This window comes from Denticeps clupeoides, chromosome 4, assembly GCF_900700375.1.
Source record: "Denticeps clupeoides chromosome 4, fDenClu1.1, whole genome shotgun sequence".
Taxonomy (NCBI): domain Eukaryota; kingdom Metazoa; phylum Chordata; class Actinopteri; order Clupeiformes; family Denticipitidae; genus Denticeps; species Denticeps clupeoides.
In genome coordinates this window covers 34,723,140-34,749,563 of record NC_041710.1, presented here as the reverse complement: position 1 = coordinate 34,749,563, position 26,424 = coordinate 34,723,140, and the positions used below count along the sequence as shown (strand labels likewise).

The following is a 26,424-nucleotide window of genomic DNA, read 5'->3' as shown; positions in this document are numbered from 1 at the left end:
GACTATTTATCTATTTATTTGTATTGAACTTATGAAAATGTACACATCAGTTCCTTTTTGTATTTTTGTAAGTGATGGAGCACTGCACATGGATGATTTTATGGAGTGATACTCAATGGAGTTTGTTTTTCACAAGGAAAAAAAGTAGTTGAAATCATTTTACTGCCAAGAACAATGACTACCTCATCTGCAATGATCATCCACACAAGGCGTTTAGGCTTTGACCTACCACCTGGATCCTCTGCCAAGTTGAGCAAAGGCTTCCTTGAATGAAGTTCTCCTCTGTCTTGTTTTTGTACCTCCTCTTGGAATTCTATAATGTCCTTATTTACCTCCTTCTCAGACTCAGTGCCAGTGAAGAATGTCTTCTTTTTTATTTAGCATATCTTTTAGTTATTGCTTATTGTTTGGGGTAAATGGAAGCTTCTTAGTGGGGATGATACTTTACACACAGAAGTTGATTTATGAGGACACTGTGATCACCTACTTTTTGATGTTGCTGAAGGTGGGAAGATGGTTGTGACCAGCTGAGATTTCAAAACATTCTTGTATACTTGCATTTTTCCTTGTATAGTTTGCTTTGGTGGAGGAGGTGCAACAGTCTGGGTAGAGATCACCAGTCAATGCAAAACATATTTGGTTATTGTACATGGCCCAGTCACTGCATGTTTTTTTTTACCTCAGAGACATCAGTCATTGCCTAGCGGTTAAGGAAGCAGCCCCATAATCAGAAGGTTACCGGTTTGAATCTGGAGCCACCAAGGTGCCACTGAGCAAAGCATCGTCCCCACAAACTGCTCCCTGGGTGCCTGTCATGGTTGCCCACTTCTCACTGAGGGTGATGGGTTAAAAGCAAAGGACACATTTCATTGTGTGTACATGTGCTGTGCTGCAGTGTTTCACAATGACAATCACTTCACTTTCACTTCACTTTTACATTCATTGAACTCATCATCATCTGCCATTTCCACCATCACACTCCCAAATTTCTGTTCATGGATGACAATGCTCCTCCGCATTGTGGCAGAATTGTCACAGCTCGACTTCAGGAACTTGGAGTGCCTCATCAATGTCCTCTGACCTGAACCCCTCAGAGAACGTATGGGACCAGCTGAAGCAGAGATTGAATGATCATACCCCACCCCCACATGACCTGACAGAACTGCATGTAGCACCAGAGGGTCACCACAACCAACAACACACTAACGGCTGAAGCTAGAGGGATCTTCAAATGAACCAGTAGCATTATAATGCTGCGTAGATCAAGACACTGGACAAAAACCTACTCTACACTGTCCAGTAACATGGACAGATCTTCTATCCTCAAATCATGATTTTGGACTATATAAGAAATAAATGTTGTTACACTGCCAAAAGAAAATATCAAAGAAGCACATTCAATTGATTAGTGTAATTATTTACATGTATTTTTAGTAGTTTAAATGAGTGATTATAATTATTTTCACTGTAATAACTTATTCTCTTTATTTGTGCCATAGTGAACCATGGGTTCTGGCAGCATCTTGCAGTTAACTCTTGTAACAGATTCACAGACAAAGAAAATATATGTGGATCTCACTTGTCTTAAGTGCTACACTCAGCAACAGCATTGCAACTATGCAAGGATGTTTTGAAACCTCAGCTGGTTGCAACCTTCTTTCCACCTTCAGCAACATCAAAAAGCAGGTGAACACAATGTCCTCATAAATCACCTTTTGTGCGGACCGTATCATCCCCACTAAGAAAATTCCATTTACCTAAACAATAAGCAATATCTAAAAGATATGCTAAATAAAAAAAGAAGACATTCTTCACTGGCACTGAGTCTGAGAAGGAGATAAATAAGGACATTATAGAATGCCAAGAGGTACAAAAACAAGATGGAGGAGAACTTCATCCAAGGAAGCCTCTGCTCAACTTGGCAGGGGATCCAGGTGGTATGTCAAAGCAAACCAGCTCTCCAACAATCCTTCTTCACCAGGTTTGAGACTGACAACACCAGCTGTCTCAAAGTCATGGCCTCCTCCCTAACGCCTGCAGGAACAGAACTTTCCTTCAATTCAGAGAATGTCGTGAGAGCTTTTAAAAGGACCAAGGTGAGCTCAGCTCCTGGCTTCAGTTCATGTACCAGGCAGGCAGGGGGTTGATGATGCAAAAATGTTAATCATGGACAAGGTACACATACATGGAACTCCTGTTTGCAGATTTTTCATATGCACTTTTTTTCATCAACATCCTAATTTACGTCCTGACAAAGATATTCTCCACCCACTTCTACCTAGATGAACAGCTCACTCTGGATCTGTCAACCATGCTGGCATGACGAGGCAGGTGAACGGAGAGGAGGACAAAGAGGTGACGAGAAGACGAGGAAGGAAGGACGCAATCGCATGACATCATGAAACCGGGGTTTAATGGTGATGCACAGGACAGGGGAGACATCCGATAAAACTGGTGAACAAGGAACATAACTTCAAAGACCTGACAGCGGACAGAAACAAACAGGGCAGCTTTATACATTTGACACAGGTGAAAACGTTTAGGGAATATTATACAGGACAACAGTGAAACTCCGGTCCGGATCCCGGACTGGAGTAACCCCTTTCGGACCAGATCATCAACACATAGCGTCAACAACACCTTCACCTTTACCTACACCATCTACTCCAGATCCACTCACCTAGGCTATCATCCGGTAAAGTATGCAGATGACACAGTTATACTGTCTTTGCATGTAAAATATATTGGTGACTGACATGGTCCTCTGAAGGTGCAGACTGTCATGGCAGATGTTTTTTTTATGTCTTCTGATCTTCCAGTATTAACATCACCAGGAGCTCTGGATAAGGGTTCTAGTCCAAATAAGGTTGTTGTGAATATTTTTTAAGGTCGCTTGTAAAATTTAAGCTCATAATATTGGTAATATTAGTAATGAATATGAATATATTATTTGTGATTAAACATCATATATGTAACCAGGTGATTTATATTGTGCATATACAAGCAGTATACTGCAGTATAAGCAGTGTTTCTTGGAGCAATGAAAAAATAGGTGTCTGTGCCTTTAAGAAGAGCCGGTAATCACCCATGGACTGGCGTGGAAGTACTTTTATTCTGTGAGTACATTCGTTCTGTGAGTTTTGATTTGGACTGCGCGTGCACAAAATAGGTTATTTCCGCTTTGATTGGGGTCGCCACACTACTGTATGGCTGCTGCAAATTTTCAACAGATTCAAGCAATTTCCATGGCTCCTGTTTTTTATTTTATTACATAATAATTGCAAATATTAACGATTTACTCAATTACCAAATATACATATAACAATAGAGAAATAACATACCAACATGGAGAAATAACATAACTTTAATTCAAGATTCAGGGATGATATTGGCCTGGTGATGAGAAGTGCCTGGTTTCCTCCAAATGTGACACCTGGCATTCATACCAAAGACCAGAGGTTTGTTTCTCATGGTCTGAGAGTCTAGCCGGGGGTTTTTGGCAAACTCCATGTGCCATGTGTTATGTGCCTTTTACTAAGGAGTGGCTTCCGTCTGGCCACTCTATGCAGACATGGAGTGACCATCAGGTTCTTGGTCACCTCCCTGACTTTGGCCCTTCTCCCCTGGATGCAGAACAGCTCCTGGGGGTTTTAACTTCTTCCACTTATGGATGATGCGGGCCATTGGGACCTTCAAAGCAACAGGAATCTTTTCTGTAACCTTCCCCAGATTTGTGCCTCTACGGACAATTACTTTGACTTCTTGCTTGTTTTGTGCTCTGACATGATCTGTCAACTGTGGGACCTTATATAGATAGATGTGTGTCTTTCCATGTACAATCAAGTCTAGGGGGACTCCAACAAAGGTGCAGAAACATTTCAAGGAAACAGGATATGTTAGGTTAGCTGGATTATGCAGTACCGGCGTTCTCTCTGACGATACCATGCACACTTCTGCTGCCATCCATATGCCAGTCAGCGCTATAAGTAAACAACCGACAGAGCGATACAAAGAAAAACGCCGGCCGCTGCTGCCCAAGCTACTTTGAGTAATCACTCATGCTACAGATGTGGATCTGCCAGCCATCTAGCAAATAAACCTTCATGCCCTGTTACCAAAGCAACATGCAATTCTTGTGGAAAGGTGGGACATTTCTCCAAAGTGTGCCTGTCAGCACAAAAAATGTCCATAAGATAGTGATAAATGAACTGACTGTGCTATATATGGCTGATACTGTACAAGATAAGATTCTCTATAGTGATGTTGAGCTGATAGAAACAGATGAACCCGTGTCTACTATTATACCAGATGCATTTCCAGTACAGCCAAAACTCAGGAGACTTCCATTCTCAGTACAGGCTACTTCTAATGAACTGCAAGACCTTCAAGGTATGGAACAGATTGATGCATCTCTATTGGTTTCTCCTGTAGGTGTGACACAGAGAAAGGATGGAGGAATATTGCGACTTTGTGTTGATCTCAGAGAACCTAATAAATCGATTATCAGTGACTGCCATCCCTTTACACACTGTTACATGAGTTGTTTGGGGCTGCTCTGTGTTTGGTGTGTGTTTCCCTTTTAGGATAGAGGATAGAGAGGAGAGTTACGGAGTTAGTGTACAGCACCCTAGGTTTTGGTTGGTTGTTCACTTCTCATTGTACTTAAAAGCACAACTTTTCACTTCGGCCTGGTACATGTTTATTCCCGCTTCACACATCCTTCCCCTTCGTTGTCACGTTTCCCAACCCCTAGATGGTGGACGTGACACACATGAAAGAGATATTCACTGAACTGTGTGGTGCCACAGTCGTGGGCCATGATGGATCTTGCTTCTGCTTAGCATCAAATGTTTTCTGCATCCAGACAGTCATGATATTACTGCATTCATCACACATGATGGACTTTTTCGTTTCTGCCGTGCTCCATTTGGCCTTGCATTAGCCCCTTCAGCTTTTCAAAAAATGATGTCAATCATACTCACAGGTCTACCAGGAGTAAAGGCCTACCTAGATAATGTTATCTGTTACGGAGGTACTCAACCACCACATGACACCAACTTGCATAGGGTCCTGCATACCTTGCATGAAGCAGGACTTAAGGTGAACACTCAGAAGTGTAAATTCAACCAGAAGCCTTTATGCTTCTTAGGTCACAACATATCCAAAGATGGTCTTCAACCTGACCAGGGGCCAGTAGCAGCCTTGGTCAATGTGCCAGCTCCAAATGACACTTCCTTTGTATGGTCATTTTTAAGCCTTGCATCATGGTACAGCAAATTTATCCCACTGACTCACTTTGTGCAACACTTACAGAATGTACAGAACAACAGTTGAACTGGACTGTTGTTGCTGGACACAGTTTCTCTGAAATAATACTGCTAATTGTGGAGAGCCCGACACTGACAATATATATGATCCTGAACTGCCCACATATGTCACCACTGACATGTCTGACTACGGACTGAGGGGTGTACTCAGCCAGCATCATGCTGATAACACAGAGATAGTAGTAGCTTTTGCATCTCAAACACTTTCTTCGGCTGACAGGAAGTACTCTACTGTTGAATGGGAAGCATTGGCATGCATCTGGGCAGCGGAAAGATGGAGATCCTATCTATGGGGACATTACTTCATACTCCGCACTGAACACCAAGCCCTGACCACCTTATGGTGGTCTGTATGTCTACTTTGTTTCTCATATGACGTAGCGTACTGTCCGGGCACTAAGAATGTCATGGATGACTGTTTGTACATACTTCCATTACCTACTACTGCAGAAGCTGACCTGGATCCTGAGATGGTGGCTACCATTTTTATGAACTTCTTACATGCCATATCGCTGTCAGAGTTCACTGCTGCATGTGAAACCTGCCCTGAAGTGAAATGATTATGAGAGCAAATAGAGAAAGGCTGGCCAACATGCATTAAGAATGTGACAGATTTCATGGCTTTATACGACAAGGTGAGACATGAACTTGCTGTGATCAATGCACTTGTCACAACATGGTACTGATCGTTTAATTGTGCCTAAATCACTGCATTCAATAATTATGGATCCAGCACATGAAGAACACCAAGGTGTGGTGCATACTAAGCAGCGGTTGCGTGAGCTGTATTGGTGGCCACACATGGACAGATGTGTTGAAACAATGTGTCTTGTCAGTACAATGATAAAACAGTAAAGACGATGCCTGCTCCAATTACGCCAGTTGAAGGCCCATGGGAGAAGGTGGCCATTGACATTGTTGGTCCGTTCGAGCAAGCATCACCCTTACAGACTACTACAGTAAATGGCCGGAAGTAGCATTTGCCTCTTCAGTTACATCGGAGGTGATTACCCATTTTTTAGCTGTGGTTTTCAGTCGTGAAGGCAATCCTACCTGCCTCGTTTCTGACAATAGAGGTCAATTTATTCCCATGCTTTTACATTTAAATTTACATTTACAGCATTTATCAGACGCCCTTATCCAGAGCGACTTACAGTCAGCAGTTACAGAGACAGTCCCCCCCTGGAGGGTTAAATTTAGGGTTAAAACATCTACGTTCCAGTGTATACTACCCAAGGGCAAACAAGAGATTCAATAGAGTGCTGAAAGAGAGCCTACAGACAACAGCACAGCCTTAAAAACCTTGGAAACAGGCCGTGACAGTGAGTTCTTATAGATTAATTGTGCTATGTCACATGGCACGATAGGGTCTTCCCCTATTTAAATTGCTGAGGAGCTGAAAGATGAGAACATAGCTTAATGCCCTCCCTCTTTCACATAGTAACATGAGCAAGTTAAAGAGACGGTGAAACAAAAAACAGCAGAAAAGCAAGGTGCACACTGACATCTTCCAGGTGAATGATATCGTACAAATGGGAAGACCAGAACATGTCTTCAAAAGAGATTCTAGGTTCACACAACCTCTGAAAGTCATGGAGAGAGTGGGACCTTGTACATATCTCATCAGTGATGGACAGAAGTGGAATGCTTCAAAGTACTTCCCAAAGGAAGCTATGGATTGGTTCAAAATTATGATCTTGGGATGTATGAACTCAAGGAGACTGATGAGGTACAGAATGCACAAGAACCAAGTCCTAGATATAACTTCAGAGTCCAAAATCCACCACTATTGTTTACGGGAAGATAAGAGTGGTATTTTGAATACATTTTTGCAGGTGGAAATACCCTAAATACTGTTTAATGTAAATATGTGTAGGAGTAATTGGTATATCACTGGACGTACGTTCCCACATGTTCTGTGAGGGTGGCTGTGTTTTGTGTCCTGTCTCTTTTAGGTTTACTTTGTAGGAGAAGTTGAAGCGTATCAGCTCCACCTACCATCTGGCTATTGGTCACCTCCACCCACTTCAGATGGTGTTCGGGAGGTCCCCAGGGTTCGGGAGATCTGCAAGGAGCTCTGTTGGGGATCTCATTTGTGTGCTTTGGGTGATAGACCCTTTGTTGTTAGCCTGTGTTAGCTATGTGTGTGTTCATGTGCCCTTTTAATTAACTTTTGTGTGCATGTTTGAGTTATCCCCTCTGGACCACCCATTCCTTTAGGCTGTTCTGATATCTCACTGTAAATAAAAGTACTGTTTGTATTCTTTTGTTAGACCTCAGTGGACCTCCTCCCCACACCCTTGTCACATTTCTTAGGCCCCTAGACTTAGGAACGTGACTGTAATATCTCAGTTCATACCATAGTAGGATCTTGCTTAATGTTATCAGCAGAAAATAAGGTCAATTTACTACCATTAATACAACAGTACATGCTCCCAAGTTAACTGGTTTGTTCGAGCAGGAACTAATGCTGGGTTCTGCCTTATGGATGGTAATTAATACATGCTAATGGTTGATTGTATTTAGTTAAATTACATCTTACAATTACAGGGAAGTTGTTTCCTCAAGTAAAGGGGAGATGTTGTACTGCGGAGGGCGCTGTGAGATGCAGAGGTTGGAGAGAGAAAATAAAAAAGAAGGAATGGACTGAAAGGAGTGCAGTCTCGACTTGTGGTGTCTTGTTGCACAGAACACCACATGCTGTTCACCACAGACACCCATACCATTCCACTGAATATATCTTTATTTGTATTTAATAAATTAAAACATCAAAAGCACACTCTCAGTGAACAGTCATAAGAAAAAATCTCTGCACTAGCATATAGGGTAAATAACTAAATTGGTAACATAGATCTTTTTAAGAATATAAATAATCTCTAAATGCAGACATAACATTTATCTTTTTTTTCTACTACTCCATTATTTGACAAATAGCACATTGAACATTTTCTAAAAAATAATGCATATCCTCAACAGTACTGAAGGAAAATGTAATAGTTCATCAGTTCATCATCATCCAGAACCTCTTGTAATCTGTGGAATTTGTGAAAGACTTCTTTCCAATTCTCTTCCTGCTTGAATCTGGTAAAAATTTGCAGCAGCCGTAGAGCAGTGTGGCGACTCGATTCAATGTGGAAACAATGTATTTTTGCACATGTGCAGGTAGCGACAAGTGTGCTAGAAAAACACCAGTCTAAATTGAGTTTCCACTCCAAATTGGGTAGCCACACCAGTGAATGATGGGATTTGTGTATACACCAGGTCAGATGGCCTTGGTAGTTAAATGTTTAATGTGTTTTAATTTAATTTCCACATTGAAGCATTATATTTAATGCTTATGTCTGCTTGTTGCAGTGAGTTGCACATTATTTTCTGGATTACAACCATGCTAATCCTGCCCTACTCTGTTAAATGCCGTGACAGATGGAAGATGGACATTCCCATTGCCTTAGGATACAACTTTCAATACAACTACAACTTTCACTCTTCATCGGCTGTTCTCTTTGACCACACAATGTGCTTTTCAAATATAGTAGTGACTTGTTTTTCTACCATCAATAGTCACATTATAAAGACTTTATTTTAATTGATGCTGTTCCTACATACGCCCAATCATAAAATGAGTTTAAATATAAACAATTAAAGGTTTAAATATAAAAAAATGTATGTCATCTGGTGTTACAGTCTGTACCTTCAGACGACCAACAGTGGGGGGGCAGTTGTGGCCTAGCAGTTAAGGAAGCAGCCCCATAATCAGAAGGTTGCCACTTTCAACAGTGGATTTACAAAAATGACCTGAAAAAAACATGGCTTCAATGTGTCTATGCGAGGTGGGAATATAAAAAAAAACCATGGGCTCATGTTTCCTTCCTTCCTTTTAAAAGATAAAAACACAATGCTTTCACTAGGCTTTTCCAATATATTTTTTCAAAATTCCTAATATTTGAATTTAAAATAACTCTTTTTAAGCCATCCCATCCATTTGCTGGTGGAAAAAAAAAGAAGGCACCGTAACCTTCAGTCCCTGAGAAAACCATGGAGCTAAAACACTTTGTCAATTTCATTTGTTTGAGAGGAGAAAAATGACAATACTCTCAGCAGTTGTTTAACTGGATTGTCAATAATGAATGAAAAAAAACACAAAATGTATTTTTCCTCTCTTCCTCATATCTTCCCCTTTTTATGGAACTTACTATGGACTAAGGGTGATGGGTTAAAATAAGAGAACACATTTAATTGTGTGCACCATGTGCTGCGCTCACTTCACTTTCACTCTTGGCATGAAGTACACAGTAAATTAGGCTGAGGAATGGCATCACATTCCACGGCCAATTCTTTAACGCAATTTTTAAAACCCAAATAACCCAATTTTCTGTCATTCTAATATTCTATAAAATTACTTATAGGTTGTAATTGGTTGATTGATTGATATTTTGTTCTGATGACAGTGCACATATACCATTTTTATTGTTGTTTAAGCAAATACATAATAATATATTCGACTATCCTAAATCAACATGCATAGTGTGGGTGCTATGTGTCAGACAGCTTTACTCCCAAAGCGGTCAGGTTTTCAATTTTTACTCAAACACTGGTGTGCTGCACACTGATTGTAGCCTACTAATCTGGATTAAAACGCACTGTGAACATGCCGATTATTCGCCCTGTTGGCTTGCCGTTGTGGGAAATGGGAAATGTGGATGTAAAAAAAGAACAAATGCAGTACTACAAATCACATTGAATCACTGTTCAACAAAGTGCTTGGGCAATTACATGTAAATTGTAAACCATGTAAATAATATATGCATTTCATGCAAAAAAACTATTTCACAAAATTACATATTCTGCTTTTTGTAAAATAAATGTGATTCACGTTTAAAATGAACATAGAAACGTATGAAATAAATAAACAATGGAGAGACCTGGAAAACAAAAAAAAGTTGTGCCCACTTGCTTTATGAGCTGGAACTATGAGAAGAAAATCACGTTTGAAATCAGCTGGTTTGGTTGCATGGCCAAGAGTTTGCTGAACTGCACGGAGTTTGCTGAGATCGAGCAAGTGGTCCGGATTTGACACGGACAGCCTTTTCGCCATCGCTGACCTCGCATTTACAAATCCCTGCCTCAACAGGAAACATGTACATGTGTACTGGGCTGCAGTGGCCAGAAAAGGCAATTATATGAAATTCCACCTTTATAGCGGATTCCATTTTATTTGTTGGATTCCGAGGTTCAGGTCGCGTTTTTCGTGTCACAAAATTCATAGAGCCCTAAATAGACCTATGCATTCATTGATAAAATAGCACAAGGGATGGAACGGAGGTGGTTTGTTTTAAAAAGGAGGTGATTTTTTACTGTTTTTATTTTAGTACTCATTACTGAGCATATCTGAGAACTGAACTGTCTGATGAATACCTCTAAGCGAATTTAGCAAGTTCCAGAGGAGTAGCTGATCTCCCTGAGTTTGTGTGTCTGTGTTTAGGTTCATTATCTGTATGTAGGCTGATAGAATGCAACTTTTAAAACCATTTGTTTTTTAATATAAAGATAAAATTTGCAACCTTGATATTCTATGATTTTTGGAAGGTGAAATATCTATATAAAATTGACTGATCTATAGCAAAACAAAAAGCAGACCTGGTAACTTAGTCCACATTACTTGTCAATTAGCTGATGCACACTTTCCTGTGGTGAGTGAAGAGCTGAAGTGTCCACCAAGTTTCAAAATCGTGGAATAATGCTTCCTTCATTCCATTTAACCAGATGCAAAAAGTACAAACAAGTTTATCATGAGAGTGGAGTATAAAATACTTCACTATGCTAGATTGGTGTGACGATTGACAATCACATTACTTTTATATTCCAAAGGGGAAGGGGTCATAAAATCTGACAAATTAGGCACAACATTGAGTCTGTGATGCCATGATGTCTGATCATGGCATAAGGGCAGCTCCCACCAGTGTCACAGGTACTCTCCAGTTCATTCAGAGGCATGAACTGGAGTTTGGAGGCTTGACTCCTATCCTGGGCATCCAGGGCTTCCTGGCTCTGTCTAAGCCAACAGCAGATGGGAAACTGGACATCCAGGCTGGTGCCTTCTGGGTCCCCCCTCTGTCACATATGCTTCACCCTGCAGCACTACTTCCCAGAGACTGCCTCCTCACAGTCCCTTGCTGCACATTTTCATAGCTACTCGACTCCAACCAAGTTGAACAAAACAGACCCAGAAGCTCACACCTGGCCAACCAGGACATGTCCAAGACTCCCCTGAAGGGAGGAAGAAATTCCATAAATTTGTCAGAAGATGATAGATGCATTGGTCGACAATCAGAGCATTTAATCAATCTGACACAAAAATACCTGCTCAACAGAATAACTGTCACTTTTTATAAATCCACATCCAGTGTGATATATGGGACACAAAAGATGAGCAACGGTGAACGGTTTTATCTCATTCGTTACATTCAGAACTCATTATGCATGTGCACAAGAGCACACACATATACGGTGCATAATCATGATATTTAAATGAAACCAAACACAAACGTCTTGCTTGCCCTGACATATACATTAACTCATATTCATATTAATACAGAGTTTCATGATATCCTGTCTATTTTGGCTGGCAGGGTCTCAAAGGGAGGAAGTGACTGGCAACAGCAGATGATGACTAGAGCTAATGATGACAAACTGACTCATAACATTTGACTCATAACATGTATTACAATTAATAATGATAATAATAATGATATAATGACTGTTGAACGTGAAAGTGAAGTGATTGTCATTGTGAAACACTGCAGGACAGCACACTCTGCTTTTAACCTAGACGAGCAGTGGGCTGCCATGACAGGCACCCGGGGATCAGTGTGTGCGGACAGTGCTTTGCTCAGTGGCATCTTGGTGAATCGGGATTTGAACCGACAACCTTCTGATTATGGGGCCGCTTCATTAATCACTAGGCCACCACTGCCCCACCTAGGCCACCACTTCCCCACGTTGTAATGCTTATGATTTAAAGCAATTTCAAGGTTCACCGTTAGATGGAGGTCCAGGACCACTAATAATAGAACAGTAATTTCTAAGATCATAGATTTTTTCCAAGGAGAATGTCCATGTTTCTGGCTCTGCACAAAAGTGCATTCTCGGACATCCTTGTTTGTGGTGTATTCTTTATTTAGTCACCACAATGGGGGGCAGTGATAGGCCTAGCAGGTAAGGAAAGAGACCCATAATCAGAAGGTTGCTGGTTCAAATCCCGAACTGCCAAGGTGCCACTGATGACATGACAAATGTTTCATCACCCAGACAAGTGTAAAAACCTGGCCAGACATGCTTGGGGAAAAGAGGATATCTGGTCACTTTAACTTAGCAGTGCTATGCTAACACTACACAACTTACTTATCAACTTAAAGTTAACGTATGCAAAAAATTTAACACTAAATATTGCAAACAACTGTTTCCTCACCACAAGAGGCGTCAGATTTTGAAATGCTACTCTACAAACAGATCAACAGTTTGATAATGGGTTTAGTTCAAGTTCAAGTTTAAGTTGAGCTTTATTGTGATTTCAGCTACATTAATATTAGCCAGTAGCCAGACCATTTGAAAAGTTTAAACCACTCATTTCTGGTTACAAATAATGAAAGAATAATCTTGCTTCATCTCCCATGAAACCTCATGCTTGTCATGTGCATTACCCTACCTCATTATTTGGTTTTTATTTAGGAGCAGCTGAAACGCAGCAATTAAAAACCAAAATACCTTAGTTATTATTTACATTTTTAAGTTACGTTAAGCAGGATTAAAGCTAGACATAAAAATTGACCCCCCTTTAGAATCATAGCGTTTTAGTGGTTCGGCTGATTTCTTGTCTATTCTCTAACTGAACCTCTGTGCCATGTGTTTGTTACTGATATTTATCTTTTTTTTTGGTCTTTTACTTGTGAGTACATTCTGCAAATGCCTATCAAGAACTTTGTTGCGAAGCACTGTAAATCCTCATTTAGTTTTTTACCCTCTCTCTTATCCTTGGTTCTATCCCTGTGCTGCAAAGTAAACTTGGGCACTCCGATGTCCTTGTCAATACTTCCTGGAACAAATGAAGTTACAAAGCAGAACCAGGAACTGATTTCATTAACAGCTGCCATTTGTGAGTGATTATGGGCTATCCCCACTCCATACAGCTCTGGGCACAAAGTTCCCCGAGGTTAATAACCAGCTACAATCAATTACTTAACTAATCTAAGACAATCAATGGCTGTCTCCAATCAAGGAAAAGTGGGCAAATGAGCCAAAAAGAAAAAATTCCAATCATGCTGTGAAACCTGCTAAACACATTTACATGACAGCCTGTCACTGAATGAGATATGCCCAAACATAAGGTGGTATTACTTTAACTTTGACTGCAGGTTTAGGCAAATTAAGCTCAGCAGTAAAATATCTTAATGCAACAGCAAAAAACTTTTGAAATAAAATAAGGCTGGCGGGTCCATGGCGATTCCTTGGGGACTGATGTGGAAGCCCAGGAAGGAAATTTCAGTGCCGTGGAAAGTGCTCTTTTCCAACTTGATGAAGAGACGGTTCTGTAGGAGAAGCTGGAGTACTTCTCTGACGTGGGAGATGTGGGTCGAGAGGTTGGGTGAGTAGATGAGGATGTTGTCTAGATAGACAAACACGAACCGGTCTAACATGTCCCTGAGGATGTCGTTGACGAGCACCTGGAAGGCGGCTGGGCTGTTAGATAGGCCAAAGGGCATGACCAGATATTCATAGTTTCTCGACAGTGTGATGAAGCTGGTCTTCCACTCGTCCCCCTCCCGTATCCGAACGAGGTGGTATGCATTTCGGAGGACCAGTTTTGTGAAGATGGTGGTGGCTCCTGCCAGGAGTTCGAATGCGGTATTCAGGAGTGGGAGGGGGTACCGGTTCGTCTTGGTTACCGCATTCAGTTTCCTGTAATCGATGCGTGGTCGCAGTCCCCCGTCCTTCTTCCCCACAAAAAGAATGGGGCAGCGGCTGGAGAGGTGGAAGGACGGATTATGCCACTAGCCAGGGATGCTGTAATGTACTTCGCTCCAGAAGCGAGAGCTAGTACAGTTCGGGGGCGTGGCCTGCGGGGTTGGTGGTGGATGCATTGGCGTCACCACTGTTTGATGGTGCCCATGGTCCAGTCAATGTGGGTCTCGTGGGTGGTCAGCCATGGGTAACCTAACACTATGGGGTTATGGGGAGTCATGGTTAGGTAGAATATGATGGTTTCCACATGGTTGGGCTCGAGGCAGACGAGTAGGGGTTTGGTTTGGTAAAGTACTTGCCCTGAGCCAACGGATTGCCGTCCAGTCCCATAATCATGCATGGTGGATCACACCGGGAGACTGGGAGCTGAAGTCGGGTGCCGGCACTGCGTGATAAATCCGCGACAACTCTTCACCGTCATAAAGTGGTGGCGGGGCCAATCCAGCCAGGGTGAACATACCTGAATCCGGAGTGGGAACTGCAGGACCAGGACAGCTGGGCTGAGACTGCAACGAGTGGACGTGGGCTGAAAGATCAGCAAGAGCGGAGCAGATCTGGAGAAGTGTGCACTGCTGCTGGAGCTACATGTCTTGGTGATCCTGTATAGAAATATGTTGCGGCTGCAGGAAAGTGATCAGTTGACCCAGCATGGTTGCCAGGAGATGGCCTGCTCTTATTGTCACTGGCCGAGTTCGGGGACACATTCACAGGCACGCTTGGAGCGAGGGGACAAGTAGTCATACTGGGAGAGGAGGGCCGGAGGCGCTTGGCCGGTGATAGGGAGGCCGGAGGTGAGTTGGAACGGGAGTGTGACCGTGGAAGCGCTGCAGCGCAGCAGGGAGGGACTTCTAGCTCCATGGGGGTTAGTGGGGAAGGAGGCGAAGGAAGGAAGCTGGACGGGAGGGACGTCTGGGATGGCAGGAAGGTGGGGTAACATGGGAGATCGTTTCAGCAAAAGGGCCAATGGCAGGCGAAGGTCGTGGTCACAATGGAGAATCCATTCGGAGATCATCGTCACAAGAGGGGCAGGCAAATTTCTAGGCCGGGGACAGGCAAAGGTGGTGGTCATGGATTACAATCAGTCGGGCGTGGGGAAATAGGGCTGGCGTCTCTGGGAATAAATTCGTAAAAGAGCGGGCAGTGTCTCCTCGGTGTCACCTGGCTTTTATACTTGCCGCTGCCCGCTCTCACTTCCGTTTCCGGATTGCCGTCTCCCCGGCTGGTCTGGTGCTCTCTGGTGGGCTGGAGGTTTATTGGCAGTGACAGTTTCTTTTAACAGGGTCCTATCCATAGATGCCTAATCAGCAGCCCCTGTCCATTAGAGCCCTGTTGTCAGGCTGATTGTTCTAGGCTGAAGACTCAGCTGCACCCAGCCATGACAGCTTTCCAGCAAAAATAAAAAAAAAACTCCAAAACACTGCAAGCATCTTTTCAGTGAAGCAAATTGAATATCAGTGCACTAAAAAAGACCTGCTCTCCCAACCCAACTTTACACAGTAACAGGCATAGAACGTGTTACGGATTGGGCAGAGTATGAATAATCAACTGTTCCTTGACAACTACTTCACTTTCACATTCATAAAGTCGAGCTGCATTATAAACATCATAGCCTCCTTAGGTGTACATCTAATAAACTGATTATGGTGAAATCCTGAGTGCTTCTGAATATCTGTATTAAAATCTAGGGTCCCTAAACTGATAACAATCAGATATGCTCTAATTTGATCAAACTCATAATAATCGTGGACACTCTGTATTATTACATTACTATTAAAATCACCATGAAAGTTACTCAGTGGACTAGTTGTCAAACATGTGGAATTGTAAAAAAATTGTTAAAAATCATTAATTATCAAGTATTCATTATTTTAATAACTGATTATTTTATTCTGAGATGTTCCTTTATGTTTACTTATAATTATGAATGTAATGACAGTATGAATGTTGCTATAACAGTATGAATATTACTGTCATTTTAGGATTTCTATGAACTGGGATGATTGCACACCATACATCTTTAATTTGGGGGTACAAAGCATGAAATTGAATTTATTTAGAAATTTCTGAAATCACTTAAAGGTCAAAATGCATACATACAGTTATATACATTGGCCTTAGACATTGTTTGGTTTCTGCTCTGATATGCACTGTTAGTAAGACCTCATATTGACAAGTGTGTGCCATTCCAAATCATGTTCGGGTCAACAGAATTTACCCCAAGTTGATGTGAGCCCTGGTTAAATGATGCTGTATGCATCGCCAGCCGCAAATGTAGGAAATCTGAGTGAAAGTTGAAGAAGGACAGGCTGCAGGTGTCTCTCCAGATATTGAGAGACAGCTGGCGCTGCTATTAAAGACTCTTAATTCCTTGTGTACTGTTTAAAACTAAAATTCTGTTCTTAATGCTCCATAATCAGCCGGCATGAGTAATTCCACTAAATTGTGTGAAAACTTCTTAGACTTCTTCATTAATAAGGCGTAGAGCACCAGGGCCCTCATGTGTCCACCTTCCTATGACCCCTCCATCTATGTCACATGCTCAGCTGTCTTCGACCGGTTTCAACCTGTGACCTTATCATATCTGTTAGAAGTCATATGAAGCTTTCTGGTTCTCCTAGGGACCCTATCCCTCCCCATCTTTTTAAGACGTCTTCTCCACTTTTGCACCTTATGTGCTCAGCATTATTAATGGCAGTTTAACCAATGGGATTATACCTGTGAGTTTTAAGCATGCTGTGGTTACACTACTCATTAAGAAGCATGGTCTTGATGACCAAATTTCTTTTCAATTGAGACAGCTGTCAAAAGTCAAACCACCTTCTCTCTCAATGTCACTTTGATATTTTAAAATGCTGCTGTGTGGTTTTGAACTGGTTAAAAAATCAGGAGCACATTACTCCAGTTCTAGCATCGTTATATTACATTGTTTGCTTTTAAATGTCTTCATGGTCTTGCCCCACAGTATCTGTCCGATATGCTTCAGTCGTACGCTCCTCCATGTGCTCTCAGTTCATCAGAACATACATTGTTAGTTGTTCATGAGACAAGGAGGAAATTTAGGGGTGACCAAGTTTTTTCAGTTGCTGCTCTAAGACTTTGGGACGCAATGCCCTTGAACATCAGAGTGGCCAAATCCCTTCCAGCTTTTAAGAGCTCTCTTTTTTCTCCTTGGCTTTTAAATCTATCTGATTTTACTATTTTATTATGGTTATTATTACATTGGCAGCATTTATCAGATTTATTATGTAAATTATGTATTTATTATTTATTTATTATTATTATTTTATTGGTTGTTATGCTATTGTTTTATTTGCTTGTCTTTTGACTGTGTACAGCACTTTGGTCAACTGCGTTGTTTTAAAAGTGCTTTATAAATACATTTGAATTTGAACTTTAAATGAAGTTGTAGAAGCATCTAAAAAATTATCAAAATTGGAAGCACCTCAGTTCAGTTTTGAGTGTCATAGCAATGTGTGTGAGTACTATTCTATTCATGTTAGATGTTTTTTTTTATGTTTTTATAAATGTAATAAAATGTCTGGAAATGTTCTCATTTTGCCGTTATGGCCATTTTGAATACATTTTGTAAAATACTATTTTAGATTAAACACAATGTGGAAAAGCTAACAGGTGTGAATACTTTCTGATGGCATTGTACATAGAGCAAAACTAATATTTGTTTGAATGCAAATAACACCAACCAGATCATTTGGAACCCATAAGCATGCTTCTGGCATAATTCTGTCTGGATATTTGTCCATTCTATCAACAGCACATTGCTATCACAGAAAACCTGGGTCTGTAGGGGATTCTTTTTGTCAATACCAGCAGGGGAAGGCATTCGCTTTGAAATCCGGGGAGATGCAGTCTGTGCCTCTCCTATGTAATGACATTAAGCATTTTAGTCACTTTACTAGGTAAATCGGTTCAATTGCTTGTTAACACGAACAGCTAATCAGTCAATCAGATGGCAACAACTCAATGCATTTGGGCATCTAGTGGTGAAGACAAATTGTTTAAACTGAGCACCAGAATGAGAAAGAAATCGACTTTGAACTTGCATTGCAGTTGGAACCAGACAGGCTGGCCTGAGTATTTCAGAAACTGCTGATCTACTGGGCTTTTCAGAAATAAACATCTGCAGGATTTACAGAGAATGGTCCTCTAAATATCCAATGAACATCAGTTGATTAGATGAAAATGCCATTGAGGTTAGAGAAGAATGAACAGACTAGTTTGAGTACATACAAAGGCAAGTGTAGTACAAATAATAACTTGTTACAACCACAGTATGCAGAATATCTTATTTAAACACATAACACTTCAAACTGTAAAGAAGGCACTGGCTCAAATCTGCAGCAAAACTCTGATGCGATCATATCAATATGGATCAAAATCTTGTTTGCAATGTCCTCGTACAGACAGCTTATTTTCTCTGTTTTCGGAGTCTTAAGGTGTTAATGTAATAGAGGGAATGTTATCATTCCCTCAGCTCCATTCATTAATATAGTAATTCGCCACATGAAAAAATTAAATAAAGCAATATTTTGGTCACTACTCTGACATGTACAACCAGCATTGTATCCAAACTCTCTTCTGATCATTGTCATTTGTGCAGATTGCCAGTGTGGCACAAAAAAAAAAACAGTCAATGACATTCCTCTTCTAATCATAGGCATGATATAATGCTCCACTGGCCATTACAGTCATCTTGCCACAAAACAGTGGAACACTACCTTGTTCGGCTCATTGTGCATTGCCACTGATTATTTTAATTACATCTAAATCCCACTGCCCAGTGAGTATTCACACACCACAAAGCCCTAACCTCGTTATCAGCGCCACAGAGGATCTCAAATTAAACTCAGGCCTGTTCTCCCTCTCCTATGCACAACTACACAGAGCCAGTGGCTACAAGTCGCTTTACACATGCAATGAAGTAATTACAATCCAATCTTACCATACACACACTCTTTACAATTTTAGGATTGACCGTTTTTCTCTTCCTAATGACATGCCATTCTCTGATATGTGAGCATTGCTATTTTAATTACACTTCTATTTTAAATGAAAAGTGTTTCACACTGAACTTCTTTTGCAATATTCCACGCATGTTAAACTTCATTATCATCTTTGCCTGATGATGTTTGCTGCTGCTTTGCTGGGCAGTGTGACACCACGGGGCCATGAAGCTGTCACAGCACCTGCACCTGCTTATGGAGTCCTGATCCTTTTTAGCTGGCACCAATTTCGATAGATCAGGACTTCATAAAACTGAAATGCAGCATGCAGTCAGGGCTGCTGCATTAATGTGGACTCTGAACCTTAGCTTATGTATGGTTTCAGTTCCTGGCAATCGGCACATGCCTGTAGGTTAGTTTACGTTTGTTGTTTCCCCAGTTTTAAAGAGAAAAAAAAAGTGAATGCAAGTGAAGTGATTGTCACACAGTGCACACAACAAATGTGTTTTAACCCATCACCCTTAGTGAGCAGTAGACAGCCATGACAGGTACCCGGGGATCAGGATTCGAACCGGCAATCTTTTGATTAAATGGCCCTTTCCTTATCCACTAGGCCACCACTACCCTAAGTGCCAAAATGGATGCTGAGGAGATGATAATGGTTGCACTGGAAAAATGTAACCATGGTGTGACCTCAATTTTATGAATTTTTTTTGTCTCACCATTGAGAAATTAGGTCACATCTAGTGCCCTGGATAGCATTGATATATAAAATAGAACAGCTAAACAATAACACTAATTTGTTAGTGTATAGAGGTCTACTTGTCTTATTGGCGCCATTTTACAAAATGTTTATAAAGGGTTGATATGAAAGACTATGACTCTGTATTCTTTCTGCTACCTTTGGTTTTAGCACTGGAGATAGTCGCATCTGCCAGTTTTTGTGATGAGTTTGTTCCACGAACCACCCTTGTTTCTGTGTGGACATGTGACTTCATGACTATTTGGTGTCTAATTGGTGAAACGTGTCATTATTGTTGCTACGTCTGAATGGTGAAACCCAGTCGTCTAGCAGCATCTGTCTGGCAAAAATTAAGCATATGTTAGGAGGCCACAAACAGAATATTGGGACATGTCTATTAATTTTCGTTAGTTGACCTATTCGTCACACGCATGCATGCGTGTCAGCGGTGCGGCGAACAAAATTTAGAAAAATATATCTTTTGGGTTGCATCAGCTAAAGTTTTACATAATTGGTTTTCCGAGTTTTTTTTTTTTTGTCACTGAGTGATCTTGAGTGAAGTTAAATAACACGGCAACGTGTTTTTGGACTTCCGTCGGGGAAGACGAGGCCACGGGCCGGCAGAGCACGGCGGTGGGGAGAGCTAAGGAGACGCTCACGGATGACTTAAACCGATGAGGTGGCATGAGGTACCTTTCCTCAGTGCTACAAGAAGACAGTTTTAAAAACATTTTGTCGCACTTAGTTACCCCGCAGTCATCCAGCAGAGGTGAGGTAAAGTTTCCTTTCATTTTTTTTCCTGTTGATATCAGCTTCATTTGGACAAATTAAGGACATTAGAAGGATTTCCAGAAACTGTGTTAATTAAGTTCTGACTCTCTACTGCAAAGAACCATTTTGTTTTCCTCTCCCACTGCAGCATAAGGACTGTTTTGTCACCTGTGCAAGGGACTGCAAGGGAATCACAGCTTATTTGGGTTAATCATTTTTTTTCAAGAGAGTTGCTGAATGTTATTAGATTTTTTTATTATTTTAATGGAAGTCTTCCTCTCCATCTCTTTTGCATAATCACCATAACAAAAAGCAGCAAGCAGCAAGACAGGCGCTTTATACACTTAATTTGAGAAGTTTTGAGACTCAAAGTACTGGGTGGGGCAGGCCTAGATCTCGTTTCCCTACCCAGTCTTCCTGTATACACATACACAAACCCCGCACAAGGCGGTGCGACTAACCCCACCACTATATATGGTTTTAAAAAAGTGATTGTACTTTCAAATAAAAGTAAAAAGTATGGTCCTGTCAACCTACTCCAATATTTTTAAAGTAAATTTAACAGAGTAAATGTAACTTGTGAAAGTGAAAAGATTGTCATTGTGATACACAGCACACAGTGCACACAACGAAATGTATCCTCTGCTTTTAGCCCATCACCCTTAGTGAGCAGTGGGCAGCCATGAAAGGCACCCGGGGAGCAGTGAGTGGAGACAATGCTTTGCTCAGTGGCACTTTGGCGGATCAGGATTCAAACAAGCAACATTCTGATTACGTACATGGCCGCTTCTTTAACCACTAGGCCACCACTGCCCCTGTTAGTACCCACCTCTGATGACAACAAAAAAAAAAAGATAGGACTACTTTTGACATCCACCTGTGTGTTGCTTTTCTGTTTTTTATTGCTATCCTGCTATATAATTCCCATTTAAAGCACCTTCCATGTGAATGGGTAAACAAGGTGCTTGAATCTGTATTTATTTTCTTGCTGCCCCCATTCACACATCTGACCAGTAATCAGAGGCACAGAAAACAGAAACACATACACAGGAAAATGCTCCAGGTTCACAAATTGGTGTGGAAATATATGGTCATTTACGTATATGGCATTTATCAGATGCCCTTACAAACACATGAGGCTAAAGGTTAACCCTACAAGACCAATGAACCCGTCGGTTATGCTCGCAAACATCCAATCGCTCGACAACAATATGGATTACATCAAGCAACAGTATGTCAGTGGGAGATGAGAGAAGACTGTAGTGTCTTAATTTTCACTATACATGGCTGCAGGAAAACATCGCGGACTCTGCCATTAAGTTGGATAGACCCACAGTGGTGGACTGTGTGTTTAATGGTCAGTGGTGGACTAGTTGGGAAAGCGGTGGATAACGTTTATGGAATCGGCCCTGTAATCAGAAAGTTGGCGGGTCGAATCCCAATCCGCCAAGGTGCCACTGAGCAAAGCATCATCTTCACACACTGCTCCCCGGGCTCCTGTCATAGCTGTCCACTGATCACCAAGGGTGATGGGATAAAACCAGAGGACACATTTCATTGTGTGACAATCAATTTACTTTCACTTTTGTAAACAAATGCTGCTGCAGTTTCACAGCAGTGTTCAAGTTCAAGTGTTCAAGTTCAAGCGACCTTTATTGTCATCTCTTCTATATATTGTGCAGATATACAGAGAGACGAGAAGATGTGGCTCCAGTTTACAGTGCAACATAAAAGTAGACAACAAAAAAAAAAACAGAAAACAGAAAAACAGATGCGTCACATGAAATACAATATATAAATAAAATGTTCATCGCTTATCGATAAGATGTCAGCCATTCAACCTGCCAAGGGAGTATAGCTGCGTGCTGGTGGTCGCTATATACCTAGCACTAATGCTAACCAGGTGCTAGCAGAGTTGTACCTGATCATCAGCAAACTACAAATAGATGGATTTTTCATTATCGATGGAGACTTCAACCATGCAAACCTGAAGTTAGTTCTCCCCAAATTCTTTTAAAATGTGAACTTTGCTACCAGAGATGGAAACTCTGGTAGCAATGGCAAATGTTTTGGGAGGATGCACTGAGGATGCCATATCCTCTGCCCTTCACCCTTCCTTAACACATATTGACAAGAAAGACTCATATCTTAGATACTATTCATAGACAACACAATCATCCCTCAAAAGCTGGTTGTGAAACTGAGTGGGCTTCGCCTGAACATCACTCTCTGCAATTGGGTCCTGGGCTTCCTGACAGACAGGCCCCAGGTGGGGGGCCACACCTCCTCCATCACCAAAAACGAGAGCATCCTGACTAACTGCATCACTATCTGGTACGGCAACTGCACTTCTGACCGCAGCGTCTGCAAGGCCTGCAGCATCGTGCAGGACCCTTCATACTCCTCACGTAGACATTTCACTCTCCTGCCCTCCTGAAGAAGATACTGCAGCCAGATATGCCAGGTTGAGGGACAGCTTTTACCCCCAGGCTGTCAAGCTCCTCAACCTGTTGCTCCTGGGATCATCCAGATCACCTTAAACCATCTGAAGCCTTAAACCATCTGAACATCAGTACTGCACTCTGCACTTTAATCTCTACCTCCTATTGTGCTGCTGTGTTATTGTCATCACTACTCCTGCCATTTTTATCATAGTATATCATATACACTATACTAAATGCATACACAGATATATTGTCATATTGCTTCTACATGTCTGCCTGGTTTGTCTAGTCTGTCTCGATCTGCACTATTTTATGGGTCGGTGCACAATGTCCACAATGTCCTTTGTCATGTTTTTGTGTTGTGTGTTATTCCATTGGCACTATTTCTTTTTGAACACTGTGACTCTCCAAAGCTTTGCAATCTCATCTCTCTGTGTACTTGTATATGGGGAGATGACAGTAAAGTTGACTTTCACTTTCACTATAGGCCCTATAACCACTTTAGTGGTTCCTAGTGAGAGACGACATGTTTTATGGAGTAGACAATATATGCTCACTGCAGTCCTTGCAGGCAGACCGGACTGGACAGCATTCATGGCAAGTAAATTTTTTTTAGTGCTTTTATCAAGGTCAATCCCTGTGACAAGACCAGTGTTTCTCTTCTGTTTTGTCCTTTATGTTTTAATAACAAATTTGGTGGCTTGGGAAAAGGGAGGGACTGTTACCCTCCTTGCCTGAGCTTCAGGACGGCCCATGTGTAATCAACAACACTGGGGGTGACCGTACTCATGGATTTCAAGTGTTTTTTTGTTTTTTTTTGGTTTAGTTGAAATCTGTATATCATATTAGTGATTGGGGTTAATTGAGAAGGAAGGTGTTCTTTTGTTTTGCCTTTTATATTCTCTTTTTGGGTTGAGTAAACTGAATGAAACTAATTGAAACCCAACTGCCTTTACAGTTGGGGATATTTTGTGTGCATTGTACTGTTGAGTTTATTGTTGTGGATTTTCCCTTTGTCTTTTTTTGTATGATAGTTGGCCTCCTCTTAGGTTAGATCTTTTTATTAGTTTGGTTGTTCGGATGTGATGGATGTATTTGTTTAAGAGATTTGTATCTACTATTTGATTTAGTCTATTTTTTTAATTAAATATATCTTTATGGATTGTGCTGTTTATTATTGTTGAATTCGGCGCAATTCCCACAGTGGAATAGTTAGACTGTTAATTTATTTTAATTAGTGCTAGTAAAACTGCCCCTTACACCTCTGTCATGCTACATGGACATAGACAAGGTCCACGTATTAAAATATATTTCATGTAACCTGTATTGCTTTTCTATTTTATTGAAAAAGATAAACAGGTCTACACTATTCTGAGATACCTCTTTTCATGTCCAATATAGCAACCAATCATTTTATGTTTTTATGACTTTATATTCATGTTTTCCCCCGAGATGATACAAAGCTGATACACTGCTGCTGAAAACTGCCATCTAGTCAAACAGATCAGCCTCATCAGCACTGAGGTGGGCTGTTGCATGAGATATGAGTCATAGACCACCTCCCACACAGCCGTCAGCACAAGTGAGCAAGAGCTGAGCAGAGATGGAGAGGGTGAAAGATGAAGGAAGGAAGGATGCAATGCAACTGTGTGTAGAAAAAGCAATCTAAAATGATTTCATTCTAAACAAACATGCACAATATACTGTGTGGATGCACTTGTTATAAATTCACCTTCTTTACTTGATCATAAATGCATATTGCATTTTGTAATATGAAATAACAACAGGGAAAAATCACTAGACAACAGGGAAAAATCACTTTAGGAGACAAGGGCCCAACAATGACTCAGATTGGCTAGTTCTGCAAAGAATGTGCATGAGCTGTCTGTTTATGAGTGAAAAGCTGAGGAGGTGCAGAACAACAGTCCCCCACGCCCTTTAGATGTATCAGATTTTTCACGCCTCTGCCCCATATACACATGCACACAACATCCACTCATATGCATACAGACCCATCATAACACATTCACCCACCCACATTGTTCTGAATAAAGCCATATGGATTCTGCTAAGGCAGGAAGCACAGTATCAAACATAACCAGGCAGACAGTAAGGCCCTTGTCCTGTTTTCCTCCTGCTGCCTCTTCTAGCACATGCCTGATGTGAATCCTCCATCTACTAAAGGAGAGAAAGTGCAGAACAAGATATTACCTTCCTCTGAAGAGAGTGCTGAGCCTTAGCATTCAGTTTAGATGAAGCTGCTTACAGCTCTAGCGCAATAATCTGCATCACATGACCAGGACCACCTGCTCCTGCTCAGTCATGTGACATGCTGTGATGCCATATTAAATCTGGGTTATGTAGTTTTATCTGCAAATCCACTCCATTCAGTAAAATGAATGTCTAAGGTTATTTATATTTCATAATTGTCTTTATAACATTTATTGCACTGAATATTGCATATTTATTTGACATCTCAATTAGCACTTTTTGATAGGAGAAAACAAAGGAAAACCTTATATCCTAGTCTGTTAGTCTGGGCACAATTTAAGATTAAACAATTAATTTAGCAGTTGAATAATTTAAATCATTTTTATGTGGTTTCTGACCTTTTTGAGCACAAAAATCTTTTCACATTGTGGCACAGAATGAGATGCATAAATATTAGTTATTTTTAGTTGTTATGAATATTGTAAATATTCATAATTTGTTTGAGATCAGGACATAGGTTGGGCACAAGAGTATATAGGTGGTGTAGGTGAGAATCAGTCTGTTAGTACTGCATTACCCAACCTACCAGTGATTAACAAAAAGAGATGATTATTGCCTACCCAGATTGTTTTAACATAAAACGCCTAATGTAAAAGACTTTTTCACCAAAATGTGATATGTTTGAAATTTTAAACCAACGTCTGCTGGCATCAGAGTACTCAGGAACAATACTCAAGTAAAATTAGTGTTAATTGGAACAGTATTGTAAAAAACGCACATGAAGACCATGTGCGCACATGAAGACCATGTGGCGTTGGAGAAGAGAATAGAGTGTGTAGAAAAAACTCTTTCTCCCTCCACACAAAGCACTGTATTCAACCACTCCAGTTTGATGTTACCTGGCAGAAAGAGGCATGGCACAACAGAAGTTAGAAATGAACAGTTTCTAA

The 26,424-nt window shown here is 41.0% G+C and overlaps 1 protein-coding gene across 3 annotated transcripts in view; it reads right to left on the bottom strand.

Annotated features, from left to right (window-relative positions):
• tsnare1 (T-SNARE Domain Containing 1) overlaps nt 1–25,566 on the bottom strand; it is a 155,118-nt gene extending 129,552 nt beyond the window's left edge. For all 3 annotated transcript variants that reach the window (XM_028975440.1, XM_028975443.1, XM_028975441.1), the window contains exon 1: nt 25,475–25,566. The gene's annotated coding sequence lies outside the window, so the exon portion shown is untranslated. The remainder of the gene's footprint in view (nt 1–25,474) is intronic.
• Nucleotides 25,567–26,424: the final 858 nt, after the last annotated feature.